This window comes from Lathyrus oleraceus, chromosome 7 (genome assembly GCF_024323335.1).
Source record: "Lathyrus oleraceus cultivar Zhongwan6 chromosome 7, CAAS_Psat_ZW6_1.0, whole genome shotgun sequence".
NCBI lineage: Eukaryota > Viridiplantae > Streptophyta > Magnoliopsida > Fabales > Fabaceae > Lathyrus > Lathyrus oleraceus.
In genome coordinates, this window is record NC_066585.1 from 498,078,260 (window position 1) to 498,094,639 (window position 16,380).

General features: G+C 41.8%; 1 long non-coding RNA gene across 3 annotated transcripts; it reads left to right on the plus strand.

The window, feature by feature from the left end:
- Positions 1–420: 420 nt before the first annotated feature.
- LOC127105456 (uncharacterized) lies at positions 421–1,591 on the plus strand. Of its 3 annotated transcripts, none has more exons than XR_007795006.1 (3): positions 421–953; positions 1,049–1,148; positions 1,299–1,591. It is a non-coding gene; the product is annotated as an uncharacterized LOC127105456 (long non-coding RNA). The 3 variants fall into 3 exon arrangements; XR_007795005.1 differs by having other exon boundaries at positions 1,304–1,591; XR_007795007.1 differs by having other exon boundaries at positions 1,345–1,591.
- The last annotated feature ends 14,789 nt before the right edge of the window (positions 1,592–16,380 follow it).

The following is a 16,380-nucleotide window of genomic DNA, read 5'->3' on the forward strand; positions in this document are numbered from 1 at the left end:
GGTTCTATGATGGTTCTTTCGCTCCATTCATGCTAACATTTTATGGTGATACTTCTCACGCCGCAGCTCAGTCGTTTTGACCAACTTCACCTTATGACAATGACCTACAGCTTGGTAGCATATATGGCCTAACAACTTGGTATCAAGGGAAATGCAACATCGATCATATGCATCGGTAACGAATTCCATACCATCCATGATGATTGCGGTGAGATGGTATCGTTGTGTTAGCCACATCAAGTGCATTTAGCACCTCCTCTGTCAAGAATTTTCAATCTAAAGTCACTGATCTCCCCATGTTTCTCTCTTCCGTTGATGTATCCATGAAATTCCAGAGTTTTAACATGCTAGCGCAAATATCCTTTAACTTTTATATTAAGACTTTTCTCTTTGATCTCTGTTGTGGATTTTTCTCTTGGGAGTTCGTATATATCAGGAAGAATAGCGACAATAGCATCATTGCCAAGGACGAGTTTCTGTTTGAGATGATCGATGCAGAATGTCTTGAATCTTGCTTTAGCAACTGGACTGCCGTATGATGATGCGCTTCTGCAGATAAGTTCTAGTTTCCATAAGGCTCACCTGAAATTTTCCTTGTGATTTCAATAGCATTGAATTGTTGAAAATTTATTGCTTATGTCAATGCCTTTCTCTTTGCAACATTGCTTTTCTCCCATGCCTGTGGAACTGTTCCTGTACTTGTTTAACACTGCAATAATTTCCTTTCTGGTTTCTTCCAAGAATTTTCACCATTTGCTCTTTATTTCCTTGTTGTAACAAGAATACCCTTTTCTTTATTTCAGGTACATGCTGAGCTGCCTCTTCTGCCACTGCAAAAGCCCTTTCTATAGCACATTTTGAGTTCTCTATGGTGGATGATATTGTACTCTCAGTTGCATCCTTAATTTGCTTTTCAATCAGATGAGCTGCTTCAGCAGCAGTGGTTTCAACAGGTGAAATTCTGAGTTAAGCATCTTCTAATACGTGAGCAGTTACCTGCTGGAAAATAACCTCCGCTAACTTTCAACCTGCACTGCAATATCAACAGCATCTTGTTTGGCAAGGACCAACTTAAATTACAGAGAGAACTTCTCTTCAACGGATTCCTCCAGATTTTCCCGAAAAAGATTTGGCAGACTCAAGCTCAGGTATAGCTACTTCTTTGTCATGTACCAAGGCAACAATGTATTCCTGGTTTTTGTGCTACAGTGATCCTCCTTTTTCTGAATGTCATCAATTGGCTAATGATGATGCCGGTGCAATAACACATCACTGATCTCGCATGTTTTTTTTTGTAGTGCAGTCATTGTCCTGATGCATTTCCTCCATAATTTTGTATAATAGATTCAAAAAGCAATGGCAGCAGCTGTGAGTTCATTGATGATTCTAGCAACATCGAATACCGGCAATGACATCGGCATCCGTGGTGGAATTTTCTGAGGCTTCCTAATCAAAGATGTGGAGGTGTCTTAAAGTGATCAATTTTGATACAACTTTTGTAGAAAGCTCCATTTTTTCATTAGGTCTCAATGTTAATGTTTGTAACAAAACTGCTTAAGGATTTGTAAAGACTTCCCAGTCCTTTACAGTTTGACAAGTTAAAATATCTTAAATGTTTCAATTTTCTAATTGATCTAGAAAACTTGCTTAAAGAAACAATCCGTCAGCTTCAAGACATGCAAGTGTTTGAATTTTGAAATGATTGGCAATTTATCCTCATTGAATTCTTCCTCATTGGAAGGCAGTAAAATCAAAGTTTGCAGCCTACTTCCATCTAATGAGTCCAACAAATGAATTGCCTTGGATTCCAATGATACATGGCGTTTTGTCTCACTGTCTAAGCAACAACGAACAATGCCAGCTACTCGCATTTCAAGATCATGCATTAAATCATGCATCTTGAAACTAACAATATCACCATCCTCACCCACTTTTGCATCTTGGCAAATGACCTCATCAAGAAAACTTTACAAATTCTTCACCTGTGTCTTCCACAAGTTGCTTTTCATCCGAGCCTTCTCCCATGAAAATATTGCGTACTGCAACATTCATTACTAACCAGTGACTTGCTGAATCTTGCAAGCTAAAATTTGTAGGAGGCACCATATTTTTAACAATGAGGGGAGATTGGTTATTAGACCTTTCAAAGGCAGACAAATTGGATTCATGTACCAAGTGAGATGTACTATTTTGATTTAAAATGAGCTATGGATGGAAAATGGATCATGTTTGGTTATGAAATGGATATGGATTTTAGAAATAATCCGAGACTAATCAAAATGTCAATTAAAAAAAAATTAAAAAAAAGTCAAATAAAAACCAATAAAAATCAAATTAATCTATAATTTGTTAAAATTACTTTGATGTCAAATTCTAACATTTATTTGGATATTTAAAAATCAATTAGAATTTGAATCATTAGTAAAAATACAATTAAGATTAAATTGAAATTTGGAATTTAGACTTAATTTGAAATTAAAATTGAAAAATAAAAAGAGTCAAATTTTTAGAATCCATTTCATAATCAAAACACCATGATAAAGAAAAACTAAAATAATGAGCAATGTTTATCAAAAATTATGGATTTTGGGAATGGATGGTTGCCTTTGGTCATGAATGTATGCAAATGAACTTTAGACCAAGTGTCAAATAAAAATGAAAAAAAATGAAAAAATTCAGGACCAAAATCGGGGTATGACAGTTGCCCCTATTTAAGTATCTTCAACTAGATCATATGAAGCAGGACACTCTTCGTATGATCATAGTGGGAGATGGTTAAATACTAAGACCCGGATTTTGATCCTGAATCCCTATGACATGATGTGATATGATATGATATGATATGATATGCATGGATGCATGATTCTCTTTTTGTGACTTTTAATTTTCTTCCCTGCTAGGGATATGGTGGACCCTTGACAGGAGATGCTACTAGACAGACCAATATGTGGGGAATACTGATGATCCACAGGGAGACAGACAAATGGGGTAAAAAAAAAGCTTGCTGGGGAAACAATCCTGCTGGAGAAACAGGCACACACTGGGGAGTACTTGAAGTGAAACTTGATAGACAATATTCAGAGTACAAGAGATTTCGGTAGTAAGTTTACATATGACTTACTAGACCCGAATAAGAAAGAAAATGTCACAACAGGTTCAGACATGACCTGGCAATACTGGAATAAAAACACAACAACAAGTTCATATATGACTTGACAATGCTGGGGGAATATCAAGAAGTTCTGACAGTCGGTCCAGATGTGACCTAACGAACTCAGAAAAAAATCAAAAAGAGTGTATCAACAGGTTCATATATGACCTGGTAATGGATAACAGTTCAATAACAGGTTCATATATGACCTGAATAGGATTGAACAAACAGAGAGAAACAAATCTTCAGAGCAGGTTCAAGTATGACCTGACACCGGAATAAGGGTTCAACAACAGGTTTAGATATGACCTGAATGGTATTGAACAAAAAGGAAAAACTCTTCAGAGCAGGTTCAAGTATGACCTGACACCGGAATAAAGCTCAACAACAGGTTCATACATGACCTGAATAGTATTGAACAAAAGTTGGAAAAACTCTTCAGAGCAGGTTCAAGTATGACCTGGCACCGGAATAAAAGCTCAACAACAGGTTCATACATGACCTGAATAGTATTGAACAAAAGTTGGAAAAACTCTTCAGAGCAGGTTCAAGTATGACCTGACACCGGAATAAAAGCTCAACAGCAGGTTCAGATATGACCTGAATAGTATTGAACAAACAGAAAAAACTTCAGTACAGGTTCAGATATGACCTGGATACTGGAATAAGGGTTCAACAACAGGTTTAGATATGACCTGAATGGTATTGAACAAAAAGGAAAAACTCTTCAGAGCAGGTTCAAGTATGACCTGGCACCGGAATAAAAGCTCAACAGCAAGTTCAGATATGACCTGAATAGTATTGAACAAAAGTTGGAAAAACTCTTTAGAGCAGGTTCAAGTATGACCTGACACCGGAATAACAACAATTGGACTCTGACCGTAAGCAATGGACTACAACCAGCTTTTAACGGATTTTGCCAATAACAATTGGATTTGAAAATGACCATGAAAACCGAATGTTGGTTTAAAGGTACCAAAGACAAACTGGAATTAGAGGTCCAAGGACAATAGGATCAACAACGAGACCTAGGTCAATGCACAATGAGCACGAAATACCTTTCGGCTATGCATGATTTGAATTTTTGATGTATGAATGATCATGATTATGCTGACACTTGGCAGACTGGGTGTTTATAGGGACAGAGATTCTGATTCCTCAACACCAATAACTCATACTCGTACAATTAACAGGCGCATCCAGAGGAGAAACTATCATGACTGACAATTATAAATAATCAAAGGTCCATCCTTCTAGAGGATTCATAAGTTGTACTCCATGGGGACTTTGTTGGTGCTCTAGGAACATTTATGCAACCTTGAGGCTTTTGGGGAAACAAATGATTTTCCTTCGATTTTCACATGTATCAAAGTAAATTTGTTCTAAGTTTCAAATTCTTTTTCCAAGTTTCAAAATTTCATTATTAACAAATAAATGACATTTTGCATAACAAAGAAAAGCATAGATGAACACAAATTAACAATGATTGGGAAAACTTGTATTTTATTCAAGAATGGTAGCACACAAATGGCGTAGCTCCATAGAGTGTTACATTTTTTTTGAAAATGGCAATAAGGAAAGGTTTACATTGAATTCCATGACCATTAACATCCTTAATAGATATGATCCCCCAAAGACCTTTCTTCTAAGGGGAGCGACTGGATTAATCTTCCACCTCAAATTCTTCGGTGTAAATCAGTAACAACTGATGCAGTTTATGCCTTTATGCCCCTAACTTTTGCCTGGATCGCCCTTTCGGGTTTTCAATCCACCGGGACGCTCTTTTTTTCCTAAGTCGCCTTTTCAGGTTTTCAACTTAGCGAGCTACCATTTTTATTCATCCCTAACTTTTGCCTGGATCGCCCTTCCGGGTTTTCAGTCCACCGGGATACCCTTTTTTTTGCCTAAATCGCCCTTTCAGGTTTTCAACTTAGCGAGCTTTTATTAGGCATAGTATTTTTTAACTGCATCAGAGTTCACGGGGTGTGAGAGTTCTTCATCATCCATAGTTGTGAGAATCAAGGCACCTCCGGAGAAAACTTTCTTTACAACATATGGGCCTTCATAATTGGGAGTCCACTTCCCACGTGAGTCTTTGTGTATTGGCAAGATCTTCTTAAGCACGAGGTCTCCTTCTCTGAATTCCCGAACACGTACTTTCTTGGCAAAAGCCCTTTTAAGCCGTTTTTGGTATAATTGTCCATGGCACAAAGAGGTCATTCGTTTCTCATCTATGAGGTTCAACTGATCAAATCTATTTTGAATCCACTCAGCCTCTTCTAGCTTGGTCTCCATCAAGATTCTCATTGAAGGTATCTCTACTTCAATCGGGAGAACTGCTTCCATCCCATATACCAAAGAGAACGGGGTTGCCCCTGTTGAAGTGCGGACGGAAGTCCGGTATCCATGCAGTGCGAAAGGTAGCATCTCGTGCCAATCCTTATAGGTTTTCACCATTTTTTGCAGGATCTTCTTGATGTTTTTATTAGCGGCTTCAACAACGCCATTCATCTTTGGACGATATGGCGAAGAGTTATAGTGCTCAATCTTGAAGCTCTCGCATAATTCTTTCATGGTCTTATTGTTCAGATTCGTCCCATTATCTGTGATGATCCGACTTGGAATTCCATAACGGCAAATGATCTCTTTCTTGAGGAACCGCGCAACCACTTGTTTTGTCACGTTAGCATAGGAGGCGGCTTCTACCCATTTGGTAAAGTAATCAATGGCGACCAGGATGAAGCGGTGACCATTGGAAGCTTTAGGCTTGATGGCGCCAATCATGTCGATGCCCCACATTGAGAAAGGCCAAGGTGACGTCAAAACATTTAGCAGGGTCGGAGGCACGTGTACCTTGTCGGCATAGATTTGGCATTTATGACATTTTCTAGCATAATTGAAACAGTCGGATTCCATGGTCAACCAGTAATAACCAGCTCTCAAAATCTTCTTGGCCATGGCATGCCCATTGGCATGAGTTCCAAAGGATCCTTCATGAATCTCCTTGATCAACATGTCCGCTTCACGTCCATCCACGCATCTGAGCAGAATCATGTTGTGATTTCTCTTGTACAACACACCATTGCTCAAGAAGAATTTGGATGCTAACTTCCTCAATGTTTTCTTGTCAAGGGTTGTGGCATCTGTTGGATATTCTTGACTTTGCAAAAAGCATTTGATGTCATGAAACCAAGGTTTACCATCGGCTTCCTCTTCGACTGACTGACAGTAGGCAGGCTCAACTTTCCGCTCGATTTGAATGAGAGGTGCTTCATTATGGAATCTGACTTGGTACATTGAAGCCAACATAGCCAAAGCATCAGCAATTTGATTCTCAGTTCTCGAGATATGACGAAAAGTGATTTCGTCAAAGTATTTTATTAATTCCATGACATAGGCACGATATGGGATCAACTTGGTATCACGGGTTTCCCATTCGCCCATGACATGGTATATCACCAAGGCTGAGTCTCCACATACTTCAAGGATTTTGATTCAGAGATCAATGGCTGCTTCAATGCCTAGGATGCACGCCTCATATTCTGCTATATTGTTCGTGCAATCAAAACACAACCTTGCTGTAAAAGGAGTGTATCCACCATTCGGATTCAACAGGACAGCTCCTACGCCATGCCCCATGTAGTTGGAGGAACCATCAAACATGAGCTTCCAACGAGATCCGGGTTCAGGTCCTTCATCAAGTCCTGGGATTTCACAGTCTCTCACTACCATAATGTCTTCATCCGGGAAGTCAAACTTCAACGACTGGTAATCTTCAACGGGCTGGTTTGCCAGGTAATCAGACAACACACTCCCTTTTATGGCTTTTTGAGACACATATTGGATGTCGTACTCAGATAGTAACATCTGCCAACGGGCGAGTCTTCCAGTCAAAGCAGGCTTTTCAAAGATGTACTTTATTGGATCCATTTTTGAGATCAACAAAGTAGTGTGGCAAATCATGTATTGTCTTAGACGACGAGCGGCCCATGCTAAAGCACAACAAGTTTTCTCCAAGAGTGAATATCGGGTTTCACAATCGGTAAATCTCTTACTTAGATAGTAGATAGCATGTTCCTTTCGACCGGTTTCGTCATGTTGTCCCAACACACATCCCATTGACTTTTCAAGCACAGTTAAGTACATAAAGAGTGGTCTCCCCTGAACAGGTGGAATTAGAATAGGGGGCTCTTGCAGGTATTGTCCGATTCTCTCAAAAGCCATTTGGCAGTCAGAATTCCATTCAACTGCTTGATCTTTTCGAAGCAATTTGAAGATAGGCTCACATGTGGCCGTCATATGTGAGATAAACCTTGAGATATAATTCAAACGTCCCAGGAAGCCTCTGACCTCTCGCTCGGTGCGTGGAGCAGGCATCTCTTGTATAGCTCGGACTTTGTCAGGGTCCACCTCGATTCCTCTTTGACTAACAATGAAACCAAGCAACTTCCCAGACCGGACACCAAAGGTGCATTTAGCCGGATTCAGTCGTAGTCGAAATTTCCGAAGACGCTCAACTAGCTTTTGCAAGTGGTCTATGTGATCATCTTCACTTTGAGATTTTGCAATCATATCATCCACATAAACCTCAATTTCCTTATGCATCATATCATGGAAAAGGGTGACCATTGCTCTTTGGTAAGTTGCCCCAGCATTTTTGAGACCGAATGGCATTACCTTGTAGCAAAATGTTCCCCAAGGGGTGATGAATGTGGTCTTTTCCATGTCTTCTGGATCCATCTTAATTTGATTGTAACCCGAGAATCCGTCCATAAAGGAGAAGACTGCGAACTTAGCAGTGTTGTCTACCAGAGTGTCAATATGCGGCAGGGGGAAGTCGTCCTTTGGACTAGCTTTGTTTAGATCCCTGTAATCAACGCACATCCTGACCTTTCCATCCTTTTTGGGTACTGGCACGATGTTGGCTACCCATTGAGGGTACTTTGCAACTGCTAGAAAACCGGCATCAAATTGACGTTTCACCTCGTCACAAATCTTTAGAGCCATGTCGGGTCTTGCTCTTCGGAGCTTCTGCTTCACTGGCGGACAATCTGGCTGTAGTGGTAGCTTGTGGACAACAATGTCAGTATCTAAACCTGGCATATCCTGATACGACCAAGCAAATACATCTACATATTCATGTAGCAACTTGATCAATCTCTCTTTGATGCTTGCCCCAAGTGTAGTCCCAACTTTGACCTCTTTCTTGTCTTCCTCGGTGCCAAGGTTGATTGTTTCCACTGGTTCTTGATGTGGCTGAAGGGCCTTTGACTCGTGTTCGAGCATCCTTTCCAGCTCTTCTGGGAACTCACAATCTTCCTTATTCTCCTCTTCCGCTTGGTAGATGGGGAGTTCAAAATTATAGGAAGTAGCGGGGTCATCGAATTCAACTGGTTTATTGATTATTCTGCATGTTTTTTAATGATGGTTTTTTTTAGAAAAATGGAAATAAAATGCAAAAGAAATAAAAAAACATTTTTGTAGTTTTTGAAAGGATTGCCATTTTAAGAAAAACAATAGATGAACGACAAGAATTTGAACAAAATGCTCTTTATTTGTCATAATGATTTTTTTGAAATTCAAAAGGGGCCCTACAAATGATCCATTAGCCTTGGGCAGAGCTAAGGATTTTCAAAAAACACACAAAGGAAAACAACAATTACTTTGACACAGGAAAAACTTCTGGAATTTCAACTGCTTCCCAGTTTGTCAAGGCGGCTTCACACCGGTATATCAGATTCAATGTTTCTCCATCCTCAGTGTCATCTTCCACTGCACCAACTTGTTCTCCATGGATAAATCCTTTGCTCAGGAAAACTTCTTGAATGCTCCGCACACGGTCCTTTGCAGGGACCAGGGCTCCTCCATTAGCAGAAGGCTTGTACCCCAAACCAAAACGGTCATTCTTCTCATTGACATTGATGACTTGCCCCCAACCTGCAGGGCCTCCACTTTCAACTGCTGACTTTGCACTCTTCAAAGAAGCGAATGACAAACTAGCTTTCTCAACAGGATCCTTAACCTCCTCAAGTGTAGCATTGGATATTTCAAGGGCTTGAAAGGAAGTTTCTAAGGCATCCTCATCAGCCTCAATATAACGGAAAGAGGAGAGTTGACTGATGATAAAGTCCTCTTCACCTGAGACAATAACGAGCTTGTTATCGACAACGAACTTCATCTTTTGATGTAAAGTAGAAGTTACTGCCCCAGCGGCATGTATCCATGGGCGTCCCAAAAGGCATCTATAAGCTGGATTTATGTCCATGACTTGGAAATTGATGGGGAATACATGCGGTCCAATCTGTATCGGTAACTCTACCTCCCCAACTACTGTCCTTCGAGAGCCATCAAAAGCTTTCACCACAAGCGCACTAGGTTTCAACTCCGAACCTTGATAAGACAATTTAGCGAGTGCCCTCTTTGGTAGAACATTGAGGGATGATCCAGTGTCCACTAAAACTCTAGCCAGAGCATCCTCTTGGCACTTTATGGATACATGCAAGGCGCGGTTGTGATTCTTCCCCTCTTTGGGTAGCTCTTCATTGCTGAAGCTTAGAGTGTTGCAAGCTGTGATATTGGCGACCACTCCATCGAATTGGCCGACCGTTATATCTTGGGTAACATGAGCCTGAGCAAGCACTTTTAGTAAAGCCTCCCTATGAGCTTCGGAATTCAGAAGCAAGGACAAGATAGATATTTTGGATGGTGTTTGATGTAATTGATCCACTATCTTGTAGTCAGATTTCTTTATTATCCTTAGGAACTCACTTGCTTCATCTGTCTGCACAGCCGGCTGAGCCCCTCCATGTTCTGGGGTAGGATTTACATTTGCAGCTCCCCTTGTTGGCTCTTGAGGGTTCACATCAAAATTGGGAGTATAAATCCGACCACTGCGGGTCATTCTGCTGGTTCCCGCGATGTTAGTGATGTCGGCGTCAACATTCTTCAAACCTTTCTCACTTTCAGCAACTTCGGGCTCTCCATCTACCACTCCATCCACCACTGTTACGCCGTACTTCCAGGGTACTGCCTTGGTACTTTCAAAAGGAAATGGGGTAGGCATGCAAACTACTACAGGTGATGGGTGAACAGCATCTCTCCTGTGATAAGTCACCTCAAACGGTTCTGGTATGTTAAAGACAGGTTCAATGACCGAAACCTCCTCACTTATCGTCGGACCAGAAATTTGTAAAACACCTTGATTCATCAAATTCTGAATGTCATTTCGTACCACTTTACATCCTTTCGGCTGAATGGCACATTCCTCACAGCTATCGTGACATGCGTCAATCAATCTAGCCCTCACCAATCCAGCATGAAGCGCTAGCAACGGAGTTTTAACATTTCCACATTCTTGATTACACACACATCAGAAGCATCTTCAACGGCATTGACATCACCATGTGCTGGCAAAGGGTTACTTTTGACATTGGGTCCGACGTCTCGAAACGACAGAATCTTCTTTTCAACCAGGTCTCGCACAATATGCTTTAAAGCATAACATCCTTCTAAATCATGTCCAGGGGCACCCCCATGGAAAGGACAATGAGCATCTGGATTGTACCATGGAGGTAAAGGATTTGGTGGAGGACCCAAAGATCTGGGCGTCACTAACCCTTTCTGTAGCAATGACGGGTACAATTCAGTGTATGTCATAGGGATTGAAGCAAACGGAACTCTACTTCTTGGTACCCTATTTTGATTTTGAGGATTTTGTGGACGAGGAGCCTGTGCCCCCGGCTGTTGATAAGCAGGTGGTGCGGGCGCTTGCTGGTATATCGGCGCTTGTTGAGCAGGAACAGGTTGATAAACTGAAGCTTGTGGTTGGTTAAAATTTAGTGTGACAGCTGCCACATACGGTTGTTGGACATATTGTACTGGATAAATTGGTTGTTGTTGAGAAAATTGGTGTTGTTTCTTCCATGACTGACTCCTTCTTTGACTGGTTGACACTGCATTCGTATCCCCCTCCTTCTTTCTTTGAAATCCTCCAGGAAACTTTTTGGCATTACTACCAGATGTTTCAGAGGTAGTCATCATCTTTCCATTCTTCAATCCAAGTTCGACCTTTATGCCTACAGCGACCAGGTCAGAGAAACTTGCAGATACACTACTTACCATTCTTTCATAAAACACAGGTTTAACTGTGTCCATGAACCAATTCGCTAACTCCTTCTCAGCCAGAGGTGGTTCGACTTGCGAGGCCACTTCCCTCCATCGTTGCGCGTATTCCTTAAAAGACTCCTTGTCTTTCTGGGACATGCTGAGCAGTTGTCTCCTATCTGGGGCCATATCCATGTTATACTTGTAGTGTTGGATGAAGGCATCAGATAAGTCCTGGAAGCAACGAATCCTGCTTTGATCAAGGCTTAAGTACCACTTGGAGGGAGCACCCCTCAAGCTGTCCTGGAAGCAATGTATCATAAGCTTGTCATCCTCCACATGTGCAGCCATTTTTCGATAGTACATAATAAGGTGACTCTTAGGACACGAGTGGCCCTCATACTTATCGAAATTTGGGGTCTTGAACTTCGCAGGAATCACAAGACCCGACACCAAGCACATCTCCTTAGCTGTAGCACCAAAAACTTGGTCGCCCTCCATAGCCCTCAATCTCTTCTCAAGCAGCTGGTAATTCTCCTTCATCCCTCTTAGGTCTTCTTGCCTTTCCTCATCTTCATCTGAAAAGTCTGGAGCATGTTGCTGATCTTCAAAGTAAGGTTGCACATGCGCCCGGACGAGAGGAGGTGGGAACGTGTGAACCACTGGATGGTTTTCATTGATGGTCGGTAGAGGAGCTGTCTACTGAGCAGGTGGTGCAAAACCAGGGGCGCCTTCAACTGTAGGCGTGAAACCGGGAGGTAGACCATAGGTTGGCCAGGTTGTTGGTACCGCCCTCGCAGGTTGGGGTTCAATCGATAGACCTGCGATTTCTGAAACAACCGTTGTTTAGGTATCTAACTTTGCCCTGATGACCTGTAATATCTCCATGACCTGCCCCATGTTTCCACGCATGTCTTCGAGCTCTGAGCTCACTCGCTCCAATTCATGCTCTTGATCTGCCATTCTTTGACGAGCTCTGGCACGAATATTATATTGGTGTTGAAAATTCAGCGTGAAACTGGAGGAAGAAAGGACAGAATGAGACTCTGTTTTGAAAAATGCATGAATGCATGTATGAATGCATTTTGTTTGCAAAACTCTTGGTTAGTTTCAATCATTCATTTCAAAAATGTCACAACACTTGTTTGCAAATATTTAAAATAATAAGGCAATGAAACACAATAAAACGAATCTCAAAAGCGATTTTTCATTAATCTCATATTCAAGTTCAAATACAAACAACGTGCTCATGGTTTATGGGCTTTCCAAACCGTAGCAAGGTCGGTAGTTAACCCCTCTAACATTGCCTTACAAAACTTAATGAAATTATAGACTTGATGCGGGGTGTTTTCTGGACACATGCACCAATCAGCTTCTTGCAGCTTCTCAGGTAGCTCACGCATGATGGAACTCGCTGTAGCACCTCAAATTTGCACCTATCATTGTACATACATTCTCATATTAGGTCATAGCATATCATGGTCCATTGCATAGCATTGCATTGTCCCAGTTGCCTCAAGTGCAAGCAAATCAAGAAATCAGGTCAAACTGATCAAGAGGTCAGTCAACCAAGCAAGCAAGGGTGTTTCTCAAGGAGCCAAGGCCCTAGGGTTTGTCCAACAAGTTCACATGACTTGGGGGTCCATTTGAAGTGTTTAAGTCAAGGGTTGGATGTTCAGAAGCCATCAGTTCATGCACAGTCAGTCAGAAACCCTAGAAAGTCAAAGTTGGTCAACTGTGGTTGATTTTGTGGTTTTGATGGATGGATTTGGTTTGAGAGGGCTTATTCATGTCCCAATAGGCCTCATATATCATGGAAATCAACATCATTGAAGAATTTGAAGCCAAACAGAAAATTTCCAAAAATAGAAACTGGACCTGTAATTTTAACTGCCAAAAATGGAAACTTCTTGATCCTCAACTTTCATCATGATACAAGCTTCAAATGAATTTTTTCCCAACATGAAAGTTGAAGATCTTGTTCTCCCATTTCCAAAATGTCCAAGAACTCTCAATTCCCATGCATGGTTGTCAAGATATGATCAAATCATTTTCACAAAATCTTGAACTTCAAAAGGCCATATCTCTCAAACCATTTGGCCAATTTTGGTGGGGTTTTTTTCTACAAACCACATTTCATCTCCTCTTTCCAAAAATGTAAATTTCATGTGCTAAAACATTGCCAATCAAAATGGCATTTTTGGACTTAGCATGCTTAATTTTCAAGTGAGGTGCATTTTTGAAGTTTTGATTTAAGTGATTTCCATTACATTAGCCATTTGGAATTGATTCAAAACATGATTTCTGACTTGCCAAAGCCCAAATTCGAGCAGCATGCTACCATTATACCTCCTTTTGGTCCAAAGTGGCAAGCTTAGCAAAATTGTGCATTTGGCTTCATTTAACATAAACAAGCTTAGCACATTGATTAGGAACCTTAAACAGATAATATAAATCACATTTTTCTGTCATTTGAGGAACCCTAGCAGCCATCACATACAGAAATTTCTTCATTCTCTCAAATTCCATTTTGCTTGCATTTTCCAAAATCTGCCAAATCCTCCAAAGGCCACGATCTGGACATTGTTTATTCACCATCTAAGCAACCTTGTGAACACTTTGCAACCATCCTTCTCCAGCTGGAAGGAGCTTTTATCCAACTGTTATTCCAAAACTCAGCCATGGCAGATGGAGTTTCGAGCAAAGACAAGTTACACTGAGCCAAGGCATCTTCACTATCCATCATTGGGAGCACAAGGCTGCATCTGTTTGAGCTTATCCTGGCCAAATAACACCTGAATCTTCATCTGCTCTTCCAAATTGGTACCATTAGTTGCTTAAGTTCTTTGAACTTGCTTTGCTTTGCTATTTAGCAACTTGCTTGAGGTATAATTCCTTTTCTTCATGTAGTCTGGAAGACCTGGCCTGTTACTTGGCCAGGCAACTGTCTGAAGTCCTCCTTAAGAGGCAATGTTCGTGTATGTTTAAATTGTCCTTGTACAGAGTCAAAGACCTCCTAAGTGAAGAGGCAATTGGCAGAACCAAGGGATAAGCAACCTATCCCCTGCTATTCAGTGTGTCTTCTGTTTTGCTCACACCACTGTGTTGATGCATTACAGATAAAAACCCAAGATCTTGTGCAATTGCACAGTTGAGTCAGTTTCGAATGTGTAGAAGGGTTCCCACCTTCTGAACCCACACATTCTTGTCTTAAGCTCTCCCAGGCCAGGGATAGAAGCTGTGAGGTCTCATCTTCACTCACCTTTCATCTGCTTCACCTTAGCCCCTCAATGGCAAGGTTAAGAGCACCACTCACCCCAATCCAGAGGTTTGTTTGTTGAGGTTGATATGACCCCTCGACTAAAACCTAACCCATGCTTGAGCCCCCTTGTTGGTGTGTTTATTTTATGCTGGATGTGCTTGTGTATGCTTGTGTGGTGTGATTGTATCCCCTAGGTTGTTAGACTCCGCGTAGTCTCGTTTGCATGTCAATTAAGGTAGCACAGTTCCTTCGTATAGGACTTCCTTTCTTGCTTGAGCCTTTTTAAAACACAAACAAACATCATCCCCTCTTAAGGATACGTTAACTCCTTCTACTACAGATGAGTAAGTCTCCAAAGGTCGAGCATCAGGTAGATTGTGTAGTGACGTTGTCCCCTTAAAAAACACAAACCAACAGTAATAGTTTGGCCGAACTACGGCAACTCTGATTCTCATGTCCAGATGAGATACGTAGGCACAAGATGCGATGTCTTGTCGAGTTTGACTAACCACTAACACTAATTCTCTTCTCTCGCCCTCGTTGCGATTGAGACCTCCCCTTTCTCTTGCCCTAGTTGCAATCGAGACCCTTGCTTCCTGTGCAAGTTTGGTGTGTGTGTGGCTTGCTTCCTGTGCAAGTCATGACTAGGATAGGTTGGCCCTTGTGCCAGTTAGCTAGAAACCTTAACTTAGGGACGACTTTGCATGACAACATCTAGGCTCGAGTCGTAGTCTCCCTAGTGTTGTGTCTCCCTCTGTTATCTGGTTAGGCTAGTCCTTTTTCCCTGCGTAGGGGAACTACATCGCCCTGATCTTCATACCAGATGAAGTATGTAGGCAGGAGATTGAGCTGATCTCTCCGGGCGCCTTTTCTTTTCTTTTGTGTGTGTTGTTTGACAGTTATAGGCTCGAGTCCCCGACTCCCTATTAACTTGTTGTGTTGTTGGGTGCTTGGAAGCCGATGTAAGTCCATCGAGTGGCATTTTGGTTCCAGTGTGCGTGTTTAGGTTCGGATGCTGACATAAGTCCAGTGATTGGCAGTCAGGCTCCACGTTTGCCTGTGTCTTGTTTGTTTGTGTGCGTGTTAGCCGAGCTACGAATGCTCTGATTCTTCTCTCGTCCGAGAAGATACGTATGCATAGGATGCGATATCCTAGCGAGCATGTGTCGTTTCCCCAGTCCGAACTACTTCGACTCTGATGTCTATGCCTGATAGACTAAGTAGGCCCAGGATGCGATATCCTGCCGAGTCGGTTTCAGTCAGTTTCTTGTGTCTCTTTCAGCCAGTGTGTGTGTGTGAGCAGTGTTTTAGCAACCAATATTCTTTCCTTTTGTGTGTGGATCCCGTAGAGTACTACGGATGCGTAGGGGTGCTAATACCTTCCCTTCGCATAACCGACTCCCGAACCCATCCTCTTTGGTCGCGAGACCATGTTCTTTTCCAGGTTTACTCTGAGCGTTTCCTTTCCCTCTTTTGGGATAAATAACGCACGGTGGCGGCTCTGTTGTTTCTTAGTTTCCCGCCGGTTTTTCGCGTGATGCGACACTCGCAAATCCGGACAGCTTCAAAAATTTGCCCTTCCACTCAGTGTAGAGCCCTTGGAGGTCTTGGATAATGCGCACGTCTTCAGCCTTTGTCACCTCTATGTCCCTATAGAGGTTTCTCCAATATCTGCATTCATTTAGCAAAACCATATAGGCAGCATCCTGATCCCCACCTTCAAGTGCTTGGATTCTAGCATCGGCTCGATCCAAATGATGCTTCAACCGTGTGCAAACTCTTTCTGACTCTTCGGTCTTCAGCTTCTCACGTTCCAGAGCATCCTTGTACTTCTGAATGGTATTCTCCAATTCACGAGTACGAA